The 14,524-nt window shown below is 36.1% G+C and overlaps 1 long non-coding RNA gene across 2 annotated transcripts; it reads right to left on the bottom strand.

Annotated features, from left to right (window-relative positions):
- Positions 1 to 55: 55 nt before the first annotated feature.
- Positions 56 to 3,845, bottom strand: LOC123566627 (uncharacterized). 2 transcript variants are annotated; one of them, XR_006689452.2, is made up of 4 exons: positions 2,298 to 3,845; positions 1,689 to 1,820; positions 1,064 to 1,181; positions 56 to 521 (listed from the first exon to the last, which is right to left on the bottom strand). It is a non-coding gene; the product is annotated as an uncharacterized LOC123566627 (long non-coding RNA). The 2 variants fall into 2 exon arrangements; XR_006689451.2 differs by lacking the exon at positions 2,298 to 3,845 and having other exon boundaries at positions 1,689 to 1,973.
- Between the last annotated feature and the right edge of the window lie 10,679 nt (positions 3,846 to 14,524).

The following is a 14,524-nucleotide window of genomic DNA, read 5'->3' as shown; positions in this document are numbered from 1 at the left end:
TTCTGTTCCGTTTATTTTCAGAACGATAGTGGAGTTAAGTAGATTCCAAAACAAATAAATTTCATATATAGATTCGAGTAAGAACAGACAACATTTACAGTATTAATAGCAAAACAATAATCTGCAGAAAGAAGTTATTCATACATTTAAGATCTTAACTTGAAGCATATTCATAAATAAAATAGTAGATGTACAATACAGGCATACCGACGTACTTATGATCTAAAGAACAATACAAAATCTATAAAATAATGCAATAAATTGATAAAGCCATAAAAAAGTTATACGAGTCTTTAGAAATAAGAATTTAACACTGTCTCAATTTCACAATTCTCAACGTCTCCGCCGCTATAGAGTATCTACTACTGAACGTCTATTCCTTCTGGACTGCTTCGTTTTGATCTTGATTTTTTGTGACCGCCGCTTAGGTTGTTCAATATTTCGCACTCTCGGAAGAAAGGGTGGATAGAGTCCTTCTATATTCCAGTTTGGCATTTGATTTCTGAGCTTCTCAAGATCAGCTATAATAAAAGAAAAAACTTTTTATTAGATTGGCAAGTAATTTGCTTGCTGACAAAGTTTAACAGATCTCTCTAGATCTATGTCTAAAGCTTAGGTGCTCAAAAACTGTCGCCGTAAGATATATGCAAATGGGATAGGGCAAAGCTATTAGAACATTATTTAGAACCCTCCTCTGGTAATTGAATGCCATTGAGTAGGTTCGTAAATGCAATATAAAATCTCGATATAAGTGGATCAGTTGTCGTGTCGTCGTCCTACTTCAAACGTGTAATCATGCAGCCGTGTCATCGTGATGTCGTGCTGGCAGGGGCGCCTATACGGCAACAAGTCAAAAATGACATACTGTGCTGTCGTGTTGTTATTCTGGCGTATTAAAGAGCAACGATAGCATTTCAATGCACCCAATCATTTTTAAATCAACCTAATGTAAACAGAATATCTTTGATTTTCCACAAAACAAAACTATAAACCTGAAATACATGTATTCGTTTTAGACATAAATACAGCCCGAAAAGAAATTCAGAGAAACAGTTTCACGTACCTTGGCTCATAGTTTCCTCAGGGTTGTTTTTTGCAAGTTTAGCAGGTTTGGCAACAGTCATTGCTGCTACCAACCATATTAGGCAAAAACAGACAAACGCGACTTTCATTTTGGAAGTCTGAAAGAAAGACCTGTCCAGCTTATTTGTGTGACAAGAAAGCTACGACTCTAAGTGCAAAATACTATCTTTTGATAAGAAGCAGGATATAATTTAAAAGTAAACATAAGAAATTAACTTATCGGTCAAATGTATATTTTTAAAATGGCTAGCTTTCATAGTTTTCTAATATCTATCACTATTAGTTTTTATCATTTTTCTCGATCCAAAAACAAAAATCACGAAATCAGCTATTATATTACAGAATATGCATACAGCTCAGTGAATACATCGACTTAAATTTTCACTCGAATACAGTTGTATTCCTAAGTGATGTCATTCAAACAAAATTTACGCATTCCCGCTGATCAATATCGACGAGCTAGGAATAAGGACAACGCCCATTTTCTAACGTAGTAATTAAATATGTACAAATTATATATCTAAAACTCAAACCTGTCGATGTAAAATTTCGATCATGATAAAAAATGCTCTAATTTTAAAAACAAAGAACCATTAAAGACCTACCTGATGATATTCAGATTGAAAATATTTTAAAACCAACAACCTCGACAAAAGATGCGCCGTGTTCTGTTCTCTCCGATATGGTTGTTAGAGAAAAATTATAATTCCATAAGATTGTCAGAGAATTGATGTTACCTGGGAAATTAAATGGTGTCTATGGTAACAGCGGAATAATAAAGCGTTCCTTTAATATATAGGAATTGTAAAGTCATGATATAAAGTAACAATACATTATAGTTGTATCATTGACTATAAAAGGGCATGCCTCCAGATTAAAATTAAAAGTTTAGTTTTTATTATAAAAAAAGTAATTCGAAATGATAAACCAATATGTAAATGTAATTTGAAAGTGTATGATATTTAGTTTTTATCAATTTTCAATAGATATTTAACTAACGTTTTGAAAATTTTCAACTTAATTTTCTATTGCATGAGTGCTTTTAGAAATAAGTACTCCAGATTGTGTCAAGCATGGACAGCACCTTGTAGAAGCCAGAAGTGTTTATAATGAAAATCGTGATAATTTTACTACAGAACAAAGTATCGTAGCCATATTAAGTTGCGTTCACAAAAATGTAACAAACTTTTTTTTTCTAAATAATAGTGACATACCCGGCATTCCTTGTTTTTCATAGTTGACTGGCGTATATGTAAATTGAGAATCGTTTTCAAAGAGTTGTCTTTCCTGACCTTACTGTCTGAAGCTGAATTAAAAACATGGGAGATTTTAACTGCGTTACCATTGTTTTTCATGTCTGGCTTTCCAGTCCATTAACAAGTGTCGTGTATTAAATACTTAATGAAGGCCGAATTTTATAACATTCGTAGAAATAGTCGTGACGCCTTAAATCGAGATCTACATGATGGGATAAAAGGAAAATCTCAAAACTATGAATGACGTCACAGGACGTATAGAACAGCCCTTTATAAGCTTGAAGACATCTTATTGGATAGACTTACAAACAGTGCCACCAAGTATTCAAGGCAAAGTACGAACTACCTTTAAGTTAGTGCTCAAAACACGTTCCTGTTCAAAGTACATCATTAACGTGAGTTCCATACTTGGATATTTTCTTGTCTTCTGGGATCATAGTGTACACCCATTTTTACTGTAATAGAATTCCGCTTTTATAATAAGCCGGTGCCAGGTGACGTGAGTTGTTTTACACATTACAGAACCTCTCATGAACAGACTCACTTCAACAGAATCTGCTATTATGTTGCTAGGTTGCGTTCTATGTTTTCAAAGGATCTATTCACTGAATGTATTAATATTACATTCATGTGACTTCTCATTTAATTTTTGTTTGAGAAAACAGCATTTCTATCATGACCAATAAGCACGTGATATCATAGGACAAATTGAATACACATATCCCAGAAAAGATAATTGGTTCTTTTGAAATTTGAGAATGAAAGGATTACAAAGTCAGAGTAAAACTAGAACATTCATCTAAAGTTTTATGTGAATCATATGATGTGACAATTGATTAAATTCTATACCTGTAACATTATATTGAAAATTTACAAAGCAGACACTGTATTCGAAGCAGACGACATTTCCATGACAAAAATGTTTGGTAACGAAATGTTTAGAATATTTTCAAAGCATACGAAAGTGTGTAGGTTATCTATCAGCAGCATCACTTCTCTACATTATTTTATTTCTTATTTCAGTAAAACAAATTACAGAAAAATACTGACTTATAACACTTTGGCAGAAGTGAGTTATTTTTTGTTTACCATGTTTACCGTTTAACACTCAGCCTACACCCTGTACTTATCATGATGTTAAATGTTTACTTCTAAATATTCATAGCATAAGTTTTGGTTCATCAGACGTGTTTTATATGACTATTATAACGTTATATATATATATTTGTTGACAAAGTCTTGAAAATGACAAATGTGGTTCAATGGACTTCTGATAAGTCATCGAAATAAAAAAAAATCAACTGTTTGGTACTTAATGAGTGGAACTGACATTCGGCAATTTTCGTGTGATTACGTGTTCTCGATCGCTTCGCCGAACATGAAACATGGTCGAATCCAACACTTCGCCGAACATGAAACATGGTCGAATCCAACACTTCGCCGAAAACGACACTTCTAATTTTCATATATTTTTCCCTTAAGTTTGAAATTTATGATGAAAATGGATTAACAATAAGTTGCGTATACCGTTAATTCAATGCACGAAAAATAATAGGTAAGGGTAGATTTCTCGGAAGCACAGGGCACTAAAAACACAGCCACAGAGCCACGCATTTGCATTGTAGGCCCACAACGCAAAGAAGCTGTAATGGAAAAATATTTCAGACGGGTTGCTACAAACATCCAACAAGTAAAATTTGCTAAGTATAGATGGCGGAGAAGGAAATGGTAAGGAGCAAAATTTGGCCGGGGAGGGGGGCGGGGGGGGGGGGGGAGAAGGAATCCGAAGGGGAAAGTCAAACAAGGCCGAATATACAAAGGAAATGCCACGATCCATAATAACAGTCACACTACAACGTAAACCACAATAGCGCAGACACTCGTGTACCAAAGAGAAATATACAACCGCAACTAATTGAATAACATAGAAAAACGAACAAGCAACACATACGAAAACAGCAGGGTGCCGCCATAGATCCAGAAGCACACAAACGCATCCACACAAGCAGAAAAAAACAACCACGCACCGCCCCAGGACACCGGCTACCAAAACAAAGGGGAGCTACGAAAACCTACTCAAAGCAAAGGGGAAGGGGATGCAAAAAGCAGCGAAAATGCAAAGGAAAAGAGTGGCGACAAGGGGAGCGAGGAGGAGGAAAAACACTCACAACAAACAAGAAAACACACGCAACAGACAACACAAGACAGACAAAACAACCAGTTGAAAACAGGGGCACCGCCTTGGAACGGTCAGTAACCTATATAAAGGAAACTGGGAGTTTAAACTCGTTTAGGGCATGCCCACCTCGCACTTACTCTATCTTCAACAGGTAAGACAACACAATGTAAACAAAATCCCCGCTGAGAAAGGTTCTAACATTAGTGCAAAAATAACAGATAAATAAAGCAAAACATAAATTAAGGTAAATCTAAGGTAAAATTACACCAAAGTACTCAACAACCTGTCTGAAGTCAGAGCAACAAGAGCCTAACTTTCAAGGGCACGACTAAGAAAACTGTAAGACAAAAATCAACTCCCTCCGTCCGTTGTATGTAGGATTTAGGAGAAAAGCATCATGGAGTCTTAAACTTTATTAGTCATCGCACCATCAAAAAGGAAAGCGTAGCAATTAACTGTAGAGGGGTCAATCACTAAACATGCCTTTTGCTTCACGATTTTCGCATCGTATCCTCTTTTGATGAACTTTTTAACCCATTTTACAAATATTTGATTAAAATGAGGGCTATGTTTAATTTTCCGAATTTTATAAACTACATCTCCATAGTATTCCGGGTGTGTAAGTCCAAGTTTTAAAAGAGTTTTTAGGTTCGTATTGTATTTTTTAACAGTTCAGACGATCTGTAGAAAAATTTACTAAAAGCTTTCCGTAGCTTATGATAACAGTAACCCTGTTGTAACAATTTCTTGGTGATAAGAAGATTTCTGTCATTAAAATCATCTATCTTTGAGCAAGCTCTTGCAAAACGAATAAGCTGTGAAATATAGACACCGTATGATGTTGCTCGAGGGACATCTCCATCAAGATGAGGGAAGTTGACAATTTCAAAATTAAAATCGTCCCTTTTATCATATATTTTCGTTTCTAGATTATTATTCACAATTGTTAAATTTAAATCCAAAAATGACGCTTCTAAATCTGAAGTATTAGCCTTGTTAAGCTGTAACTCTTCGAAGCCATAAATGATTAGAAACGTGTTATTTGGTGAAAAAAAAAAATCGTTTGGATTCGACGGGAGAAGCCTACGGGTAAGTGACAAATAATTATAATTCTAGGTTCAGGTCTATGTCCCAACGATAACTTGATATTTACAAACATGACTATAAATATATCAAAATAGAACATAGGTAATACATCAGTTTTTAGCTCGACTATTCAAAGAATAGTAGAGCTATTGGACTCGCCCGTGCGTAGGCGTCGGCATCGGCGTCCGCGTCTGCGTCGGTGTCCCGATTTGGTTAAGTTTTTATATGTAAGCTGGTGCCTCAGTAACCACTTGTGGGAATGGATTGAAACTTCACACACTTATTCATTGTGAAAACCGACTTATACTTCACAGGTTCCATAATTCTATTTTCCTTTTTTACAAAATTTTGCCCCCTTTTCGACTTAGAAATTTTTGTTTAAGGTTTTGTGTGTAAGCTGGTATCTCAGGTCCTACTAATGGGAATGGATTGCAACTTCACACACTTGTTCACTGTCATTATCTGACATGCACTGCGCAGGTCCCTTAGTTCTACTTTGCATTTTTTTCAATCTGACTAACGTACTTGATCTTCTAAACGAAGATCTGAGAATGACCCATTCACATTCTTTTTCTGTATATTTTGGATTTCCGATATTGTTATTTTCGCAAATCTATTTTTATTTGAACCAGTCAGGCGACTTGTTTCAACAAGCATTTGGCTGAACCATCAAAATAGCGTCGAATGTCAAAGGGTGAGAAAAATGTGCAGTCAGTCCGGGGCTCGAACCCGGGACTTCTCGCTTACAGGGCGAGTGCCCTACCGACTGAGCTAACCGGCTGTCTGACACCTTACGTGACCAAGCCCGTACCATGACATATGATTTCTCTCAAAACACGTAGGCGTAGTCGAGATGTGGTCGCCATAAGAATTGTAAATATGAAAAACCAAGGCTAAATATAGATTTTTTAAAACTTCTATTTTCGCTTATAAAATGTTGTAAGTAGGCTCTGATTGGCTATCGTATGGCTCGACAGAACGAGGCTATCAATAGCACGTCTTCATGTGCGTAGCGTTAATTGGAGCTGTGCTTTAGTCAGACTGCATATTTTTTCAAAATTATGCTCCTTTTTCGACTTAGTAGTTTTTTGTTAAGTTTTTGTATGTAAGCTGATATCTCAGTATGCACTTTTGGGAATGGATTGAAACTTCACACACTTGTTCACTGTCATTATCTGACATGCACTGCGCAGGTCCCTTAATTCTACTTTGCATTTGTTTTTAATCATGTCCCTTTTTCGACTTAGTAGTTTTTTGTTAAGTTTTTGTATGTAAGCTGATATCTCAGTATCCACTAATGGGAATGGATTGAAACTTCACACACTTGTCACTGTCCTGATCTGACATGCACTGCGCAGGTCTCTTAATTCTACTTTGCATTTTTTTAAATTATGCCCCTTTTTCGACTGAGTAGTTTTTTGTTAAGTTTTCTATGTAAGCTAATATCTCAGTATCCACTTATGGGAATGGATTGAAACTTCACACACTTGTTCACTGTCATGATGTGACATGCAGTACATAGGTTCAGTAACTCTACTTTGCATTTTTACAAAATTATGCCCCTTTTTCAACTTAACTGTTTTTGGTTAAGTTTTTTATATGTAAGGTAGTATCTCAGTACCCACTAATGGGAATGAATTGAAACTTCACACTTGAACACTGTCATGAGCTGATAAGCACTGTGTAGGTGTCGTTACCTGTTTTGCATTTGTACAAAATTATGCCCCTTTCTGACTTTTGTATTCATTTAATTGACAATGCTGTTGAATAGTCGAGCGTTGCTGTCCTCCGACAGCTCTTGTTCTAACATGTTAAATCTAAATAGTTCTAGTTTTAGTACCAATTACAAATTTGCTCAGAGGTAAAGCATACTGTCCACGATAAACATGTATTGCGTGTGGGTTCGAAACTCATTTATGACATTTAATTTTTATTTCATTTTTGCATAAAAAAAATAGATTTCTTCATATGCTCTGTGACAACACGACAGGGAAATATCTAAAGCCGATTTGGCAGGTTCGAAAGGTTTAGCATTAAATCAAAAATGATATTAATTAAATACATGCACTTAAGCGAATAATGGACGTTATATTATGTTATATAAAGACATATATATGCAAACACTAACCATGAAAGAAAGAAACGATAATATGAGAACAAAAATTAAAAGAAATAAGAAAAACAAAAACAAAAATCTTAAAAAAATTCTCATGTGGATTCGAACTCACAAAACGACTTGCTTATATCCAGTGTTATCTGCATTTTACCCTACTGAGCTTTAATGCCGTATACTTAGTGGATAGTTAAAATGAAAGAAATACAATGTACTAATATTTAAATGTCAACTAATGGCATAAAGAATTATTATTTTATCTGTTATAATGAAAAGTGTGTGAAGTTGGCGAGAAGTTCGACATTCGACATTGAACATTCGATCTCAGAACGACATTGGACATTTGAAGCGTGAAGTTGGCAATAAGTTAAACTTTCGACATTGAAAATTCGATCTTAGAACGACATTGGACATTCGATACCAGAACGACATTGGACATTCAATTTTAGAACGACATTAGACATTCGAAACCAGAACGACACTGGACATTCGATTTCAGAACGCCATTCGACATTCGCATCCAGAACGACATTAGACATTCGATACCAGAACGACATTGGACATTCGATTTCAGAACGACATTCGACATTCTATACCAGAACGACATTGGACATTCGATTTCAGAACGACATTTGGACATTTGATACCAGATCGACATTCGACATTCAATACCAGAACGACATTGGACATTCGACATCAGAACGACATTCGACATTCGCATCTAGAACGACATTGAACATTCGATTTCAGAACGACATTCGATACCAGAACGACATTCGACATTCGATTTCAGAACGACATTCGACATTCGATACCAGAACGACATTGGACATTCGGTTTCAGAACGACATTGGACATTCCATTTCAGAACGACATTGGACATTTGATACCAGATCGACATTGGACATTCGATTTCAGAACGACATTCGACATTCGATACCAGAACGACATTTGACATTATATTTCAGAACGACATTCGACATTCGATTTCAGAACGACATTGGACATTCGATTTCAGAACGACATTGGACATTCGATACCAGAACGACATTGGACATTCGATACCAGAACGATATTGGACATTCGATACCAGAACGACATTGGACATTCGATTTCAGAACGACATTCGACATTCGATACCAGAACGACATTGGACATTCGATTTCAGAACGCCATTGGACATTCCATTTCAGAACGACATTAGACATTGGATTTCAGAACGACATTGTACATTCGAATCCAAAACGACATTGGACATTCGAATCAAAAACGAAAATTGGCTAAAAGTAGCATCTTAAGTAAGTAGGTCTTCGTCCTTGAAAGGCGGCCTTTAAATTGTTAATCATGTTATATATCTGTTTTTTGCGTATCTGTAATTTTTTTTTGTATTTATTACTTGCGAGTTCAAAACGAGCTATCGACACATATCTTTTTTTATTTTCATTCTTATTGCGTTGTTTGTTTTTAATGTATAAACATGATTGAAAATGAACACAGGAATGACACTTCTGGTAATGAGTTATTTATGGTTTATGGGCATTTATCTTATCTAAGCTGAGCAAAGATTTTGTTTATAAACACAGGTGCCCTGAAGCTTGACAAATGGCCACCGGATTGACTGCACCGGGGCCGTGATATGAACAATTTCTATCTTAACCTTGTTTATTTGTGAATTGAAATAATACTTTTTTCTGATATGAAATGAATTTTTAGAGAGAAAAAAGTAACAGAAAACGAATGGGAAAACTGATTTGTTTGTTTTGGATTTAACGCCGTTTTTCAACAGTATTTTAGTCATGTAACGGCGGGCAGTTAACCTAGCCAGTATTCCAGGATTCTATACCAGTAAAAACCTGTTCTTTGCAAGTAACTGCCAACTTCCCCACATGAATTATCACAGGTGGAGGACGAATGATTTCAGACAAAATGTCTTTCATCAAATCGTCACGGAGAACATCCACCGACCCCGCGATCCATAGACAAACGCTCTCCCTACTGCGCAAAGCGGGTGGGCACGAATGGGAAAAATGAAGCAAAATAATTCAAAGCAGTAAATATTGAAGTCCAGGCAATAAAATATGTTACGTACTTTTTGAATTCTGATTCATAATACAATAAACAGAAATTCTGTTGGGGTTCGAACCCACAGGTTGTTTGCATGTCATGTATCAGGGGCAATCGCACTTACCAATACGCTGAGCAGTCTTTGATTGCAAACCGGTTCATTTCTTACATTACATGCCTATTTCTTACGTAAATCATCAGCCGACGGATAATTGTTGCACCGCCCAACTTATTGTATTGCTGCTCATTTGGTATACTAAATGAAAACCCCACTTCTGTTGTCAAATCAGATCGACTTGAAAATCTGTCCCAGCATGTTGTCCATTTAACTCATAAATGGTCTTATAAATGTGCCCGAGGGAGAAGACTTAGAAACGTATACTGTTTAGTATCCCACCTGGGAGATATTGGCATGCATATTGTCACATTATTGACATATTTGAAATAAACTATACTATTAAGACAAAAAAGATAAAGAACAAAGAAAGAACTAAAAATACAGCTACTACAGCAAGCCTCCGCACGGGGTTGTTATTGAATGAAAAACGTACATACGATACGTAGTGCATATTCTAATTTATTACATTCTATCAGCCAAATCTTATAACTTATAAATAAAAATCTAAATGTCGTTTTCAGTTCGAAAATCTAATATAGTTACGGTATTTAATCTCCACTGTCGTTTTTGGATTCAAATGTCCAATGTCGTTCTGGGTTCGAATGTCCAATGTCGTTCTGAAATCGAATGTCGAATGTCGTTCTGGTATCGAATGTCGAATGTCGTTCTGAAATCGAATGTCCAAAGTCGATCTGGTATCGAATGTCGAATGCCGTTCTGAAATCGAATGTTCAATGTCGTTCTGGATACGAATGTCGAATGTCGTTCTAAAATCAAATGTCCAATGTCAATCTGGTATCAAATGTCGAATGTCGTTCTGAAATCGAATGTCCAATGTCGTTCTTAAAAATCGAATGTCCAATGTCGTTCTAGATGCGAATGTCGAATGTCGTTCAGAAATCGAATGTCGAATGTCGTTCTGAAACCGAATGTACAATGTCGTTCTGGTATCGAATGTCGTTCTGAAATCGAATGTCCAATGTCGTTCTGAAATCGAATGTCCAATGTCGTTCTAGTATCGAATGTCCAATGTCGTTCTGGATTCGAATGTCCAATGTCGTTCTGGATTTGAATGTCTTATGTCGTTCTAAAATTGAATGTCCAATGTCGTTCTGGATTCGAATGTCTAATGTCGTTCTGGATTCGAATGTCTAATGTCGTTCTAAAATTGAATGTCCAATGTCGTTCTGGTATCGAATGCCGAATGTCGTTCTGAGATCGAATGTTCAATGTCGAAAGTTTAACTTATTGCCAACTTCACGCTTCAAATGTCCAATGTCGTTCTGAGATCGAATGTTCAATGTCGAATGTCGAACTTCTCGCCAACTTCACACACTTTATAATGAAATGGACTCGTCCTCGCGTTTCGGCGGGAATCACGTCATCATTGGGGATTAGTATATTTGTTATGGTATGTTATTGAAAAGTGGTGAACTTTACTTTTCCTCCGTTACTTGTTTGCTTTTACAGCAAGCAAGTAACGGAGGAAAAGCCGGAATAATTTATAAGTTAACGTGATAAGTTATTTGGCGGTCTTCGGACGTAAATAAAACTAACGCGCACATATCTTTCTATAAAACCTTAGAATACCGAATTTATGCGTGTCAATGAATACCATGTCAGAATACCTGCAGATTCTGTAAAACAACTGATTAATATAATGATTGTACATCAAGAAATGTGGGACTGTTAAGTTTAGTAATGGAGCTGAGAGGTTCTGGCACTTTTGACAGTCGTAATTTTCCTTTAAAATTGTACTTAAAGGTTGGAAAGATGTGTATATGAACTACAGGGAAGCGTATTAAAAGTATAAAATTGATTGAACATAGACATTCCAGTAACTCTGACTGCAGCTTTTTATTTTGTCTCCCTTTATCTCTTTCACTATGAATTCAGACAATGATAGACGGCAATGGGGGAAGTGTAAAGCTAAAAAGGAATAGTATCTGAGATAGTTATTGTTTTAATTACCTCCTTTTATTTGATTACGAGGGTTGTCAATCATGCATAGACCAACCATTACTTTAAAATTAATCATCGAAAACATATTGGGTTGTATCAACTTGAAAAAACCCAAAAAACAACCAACCCCCACCCCCAGCCAAAAAAAAAAAAAAAACAAAAAAAAAAAAAAAAAAAAAAAACCAACAAACAAACAAAAACAAACACACACAAACATGATATATCTGCTACAAAAGTACCCAAACTGAAACTGCTCCTTGCATTTTATTTGTTTTCTGATCAGTTGTATTACAAATGGGCAGGCAACCCCGCCCACGACGGCGACGTCTTATTGGCGTCAGCCATGTTTACGATATTTTCCACCATCAATTTCGCCTTTTTTTTCAAATTATAAAAATTGAAGTGTCCGAATATTTACGTAATCATGATATTCAACTCTGTTTGCGTAAGGCTTAAATAATGTTTGTTTCCGGTATCCCGACCTGCTTTAAAGTTTTGGCCCGACCCTAAATGTTTTTATGGCCTTGAAGAATTGTTTTTAAACTTTTAAACAAAAAGTTGCAAAACTGCACTTTTATGCTTAAAACATGTTCAGAGATGTTAGAAATCAACTAACTGGTCCTCTAAAGGCATAACCCTCTTATTTGTATTTATTTTTGACACAAGATCAATTTTCGAAAAGTCCCAATTAATAAAAGAAAATCCCCCCCCCCCAAAAAAAAAATGTACCGACCTACCTACCCTTATTCTTTTAGCATGTTACCGGAAACAAACAATTTTACGCCTAAAAACTACACCTAACTGCTGCATTTAACAAGCACTATCAATAAGTGTTTTATTACATGACTTTAGAAATCAATTTTCAACTTTTAATTTTTTGCTACTTTTTAGCCCAGTAAAAATGTGCTGAATTAGACCAGTGATACAACACACACTATTAAGCAGTCGTGCAATACTATTTTTAGCTCACCTGTCACGTAGTGACAGGGTGGGCTTTAGTGATCGCATTTTGTCCGTCGTCCGTCCGTCCGTTCACAATTTTTACGATAGAGACCACATTTTGCAATCAATCAAATTTTATCTAGCTTGCACACAAATACTTGTATTGGCATATCGGGTTCCTTTCGAAAACTGGCCAGATCCCATCATTGGTTCCAGAGTTATGGGCCCTTCAAGGGCCAAAATTTGCTATTTTTGGCTTGTGAACACGATAGAGACCACATTTTGCAATCATATTTAATGAAACTTGCACACAACTTGTATTGGCATAATATCTCGGCTTCTTTCGAAAACTGGCCTGATCCCATCATGGGTTCCAGAGTTATGGGTCCTTAAAGGGACAAACTTTGCTATGTTTGGCTTGTGAACACGATAGAGACCTCATTTTGCAAGCAACTTTAATCAAACTTGCACACAACTTGTATTGGCATAATATCTCGGTTCTTTTTGAAAACCGGCCAGATCACATCATGGGTTCCAGTGTTATGGGCCGTTAAATGGTCAAAATTTGCTATTTTTGGCTTGTGAACACGATAGCGACCACATTTTGCAATCAACTTTAATCAAACTTGCATACAGCTTGTATTTGCATAATATCTCGGTTCTTTTTGAAAACTGGCCAGATTACATCACGAGTTTCAGAGTTATGGCCCCTTTAAGGGCCAAAATTTGCTATCATATCATTTGCAGCCATATAGACTCTTCATTTATGGTTTGATTTGATACAAACTTATAAAATTTCTTCAACAACAATAAATCTTGGATTCCATAATGAATCTGTCAGATCCAATCATAGGCTCCGGAGTTACGGCCCATGATCGACCCCTGAAAGAGCCAAAATGTGTTAATGTTTACCTTGTGAACACGAGAGAAGTGCCTTTTTATATTTGATTTTAAACACACTTACAAACAATTGCAACTTAAGTCATAGTAAGATGTCAGTTCCTTTCGAAAACCAGCTAGATTCCATTATGGGTTCTGGAGTTATTGCCACTGAAAGTTTGGCCCTTTCAACCATGTAGAGGTTTCATTTATGCTTTGATTTGATACAAACTTGTACAGAATGATTATCTTGATGATTACTAGGCCTCGATCGAAACTGGGTCATGTCGGGTCAAAAACTAGGTCATCTGTTCATATCAAAGGAAAAGCTTGTTAACAACCCAGAGGCCACATTTATGACCCTATCTTCATGAAGCGTGGTCAGAAAGTTTTACCTTGATGATTTCCAGGTCAAATTTGAAACTGGATCATATGGGATCAAAAACTAGTTCACCCGGTCAAATCAAAGGAAAAGCTTGTTAACACTCTTGAGGGCACACTTATGACCCTATCTTCATAAAACTTGGTCAGAATGTTTATCTTGATGATTCCTAGGCTAAGTCCGAAACTGGGTCATATGGGTTCAAAAACTAGGTAGAATAAGAATAATCTTGTTTACACTCAAGAGGCCATGTTTTTTGGTCCAATCTTAATGAAAACTGGTCAGAATATTTGTCTCCATGAAATCACATGTTTACATTGGTATTGTGTGTTACTCAGGTGAGCGACTAAGAGCCATCTTGGCCCTCTTGTAACAGTATTCATTGTTTTCAGTACAATGAAATTTTTACAAAGCTACTTTTCTAAATAGCACGTGTTCATGCAAAATGTATTTAAGAAAG

This window comes from Mercenaria mercenaria, chromosome 8 (genome assembly GCF_021730395.1).
Source record: "Mercenaria mercenaria strain notata chromosome 8, MADL_Memer_1, whole genome shotgun sequence".
Taxonomy (NCBI): Eukaryota; Metazoa; Mollusca; class Bivalvia; order Venerida; family Veneridae; genus Mercenaria; species Mercenaria mercenaria.
The sequence above is the reverse complement of the archived record's forward strand: the minus strand, read 5'-3'. Positions and strand labels throughout refer to the sequence as shown.